Here is a 2,981-nt window from a genome sequence, read left to right on the forward strand (position 1 = left end):
CGATAACAATCTTGAAAATTTAGGAGGCTACATGTTCAATATAGGCAGGGAGAGGGGGCTTTGTAAACCAGGACTGGAAATCCAGAAGCCATAAAAGAAAATGTAGATATATTTTACCTTGTAACAATTAATAAACACTTTTGTATCGCAAAAGATAAAATAAAGTCAATAGACAAATAATAGATTTGTGGGAAAATATTCGTAAGGTACAAGACAGACAGATAATTAAAAACAATAAACAAAAAGGTTCTATAAATGGACAAAAGGTAGACAAATAACCCAATAGAAAAATGGGCAAAGGATATCAGAAAGCATCTCACAAAAGAGCATATTTAAATGGTCAACATACAAAGGAAAAAAGCTCAAAATTATTAGTATTCAGAGAGATGCAAATTAAAATACAATAAGATTTTATACCTTTCAGACTAGCAAAAATTTACATAAGGGTAATTTCCATTGCTGACAGGGATGCAGGGAAAATTGTTTTTACATTGCTGGTAGAAACGTAAATTTCTACGACCCTTTATAATCTGGCAATATCTCTTTTTTTTTCTTTTTTCTTTGTCTATTTTTTTTTTTAAAGATGGGGTCTCCCTCTGTCACCCAGGCTAGAGTGCAGTGGCATGATCATAACTTATTGCAGCCTCAAACTCCTGGGCTCAAATGATCCCCCTGCCTAAACCTCCTGAATAGCTGGGACTACAGGTACATATCATCATGCCCAGCTAATTGTTCTTATTTTGTATAGAGGCAGGGTCTCGCTATGTTGCCCATGCTGGCCTCAAAGTCCTAGCTGCAATTGATCCTCCTGCCTCAGCCTCTCGAGTTACTGGGATTATAGGCCTGAGCCACTGCACCCCCTAAAATTTTCAGAAGTTTAAAATATAGAAACGGAAGTGTAGGTGATGGTCTGAGATATCACCGCCAAGCTGGGAACCAGGGAGATGGCCAACACTGACCCCAAGACCGTGCAGGATCTCACCTTGGTGGTGCAGATACTCCTGCAGCAGATGCAAGGTAAATTTCAGACCATGTCCGACCAGATCATTGGAAGAATTGATGATATGTGTAGTCACATTGATGACCTTGAGAAAAGCATCAGAGACCTCACAACACAGGCTGGAGTGGAAGAACTGGAAGGTGAAAACAAGATATCTGCCACACAAAAGAGTTGAAGGTTGCTAATATTAATAATTTACACTGTAATCTGGAATACCATTTTTCCAAGGCAAGAGAAGACTGAATGGCTTTTTGCAGGTAACTACTATGTGTAGACAGGTTTTATATTATAAAATGTGCATTCTTACCACATACTATATAGTCAGTTTAAAGAGTGATTTATCCCCCAGTTTCTTGAACATGGTATCTTCACATCTTGGACCTTGGTCAGTTGTGCTATTAATTATTAAACACTAAAACGTTGGTGGTTCCTGCATAAAAAAAAGAAATTAAATATATGTATTCCCTTTGACCTACCAATCACACTCTTATATCCATAGAAATGCAAACACCAGTACATAAGGAGATTATGGAGATTACACACACATATACATACACACATCAGCATTGTTTGTTTGTACTGGCCATTCTCTCTCAAACCCTGGAGAAAAAAATAGAAACAAATTAAACCCATTAATAGGCACCAAGTGGAAACCAGGAAAAAGCCCTGGTTTACAGGGTTTGCAAATTTCTGTGATGTGAATACTCCCATTATGCCCAATTTCAAGCTACCAGCCTGATGTCACTGAATGCTAGGTTGGAAAGAGATGTGAACTACCAGATCTAGAAAGCTGGGGCTCCTTGAATAAATTATAGCACAGCCATTAAAAAGAATGAGATGAGGCCGGGCGCGGTGGCTCACGCCTGTAATCCTAGCTCTCTGGGAGGCCGAGGCGGGCGGATTGTTTGAGCTCAGGAGTTCGAAACCAGCCTGAGCAAGAGCGAGACCCCGTCTCTACTAAAAATAGAAAGAAAATTAATTGGACAATTAAAAAGATATAGAAAAAAATTAGCTGGGCGTGGTGGTGCATGCCTGTAGTCCCAGCTACTCGGGAGGCTGAGGCAGGAGGATCGCTTGAGCCCAGGAGTTTGAGGTTGCTGTGAGCTAGGATGACGCCACGGCACTCACTCTAGCCCGGGCAAAAGAGTGAGACTCTGCCTCAAAAAAAAAGAATGAGATGGTGTTATAGAAGTTTACTTGGTGGATTTTCAAGAGGTATTGTTGAAGGAAAAAAAGCAAGTGGCAGAAAAGCATATAAAATGACATAATCATATTTTTGTGACATATATATTGATTAAAAACCTATATACATGTGTGTGCATACTATTTGCAAATGATTGTATGGATTTGAGAAGAGGGGGAGGAGAGAACCAAGGAAAAAGAATAAACAAAAAACAAAAAGGGCACATTTATGCATTATGCATGTGTGTATAGAAGTAAAATTCTTTTTAATTAAAAAAAGAAAGAAAAATATATTGAAGCCCAGATATGTGCACAGTTCTATAACAGGCTGTTCTGCACCAGGCACTTACGAACATAGGAACATGTGAGACATGGTTTCATTCCTATATCTAGCTGGAAATATAAAAGCCAATAGTCACAGGGCAATTTATTGTCTCCACAACAGCACCACAATAAAAGGACAAGTAAAATGAGAGCAGGGTTGGGTTTTTTGTTTGTTCTGAATTAAGCCCCCAAGTCCCGCCTTGATCCAAGCTTGCCGCTGTGTCTGGAGCTCCTCCTCCTTGCAGTGGGCCGGGGGACCAGCCTGCTTTTGTCCCCTTGGGGAGCTGTCTTTGCCAGCCTCCCCAGCTCCCCCTTCCTTGCCACCCCCAAAGAAAAACACATTTTATTTTGAAGATTTTACTGCTTTGCTGCTACTGATTTACTGCTAATCACCATGGAAACAGATGTGGAAAATATAAACAACGCAATTGAGAAAGCTGCATATAACCAAGAATCTTACAGGTGTCACAAGGTT

General features: G+C 39.9%; 1 pseudogene across 1 annotated transcript; it reads left to right on the plus strand.

Moving 5' to 3' along the window:
* The first annotated feature begins 914 nt into the window (after positions 1–914).
* On the plus strand, positions 915–1,439 carry LOC105824280 (annotated as a pseudogene). The gene has a single exon (XR_001138195.1). The product of XR_001138195.1 is annotated as a heat shock factor-binding protein 1 pseudogene (transcript).
* Positions 1,440–2,981: the final 1,542 nt, after the last annotated feature.

The sequence above is a fragment of the Propithecus coquereli genome, unplaced genomic scaffold (genome assembly GCF_000956105.1).
Source record: "Propithecus coquereli isolate 6110/MARCELLA unplaced genomic scaffold, Pcoq_1.0 Scaffold73, whole genome shotgun sequence".
In the NCBI taxonomy this organism is placed as follows: Eukaryota; Metazoa; Chordata; class Mammalia; order Primates; family Indriidae; genus Propithecus; species Propithecus coquereli.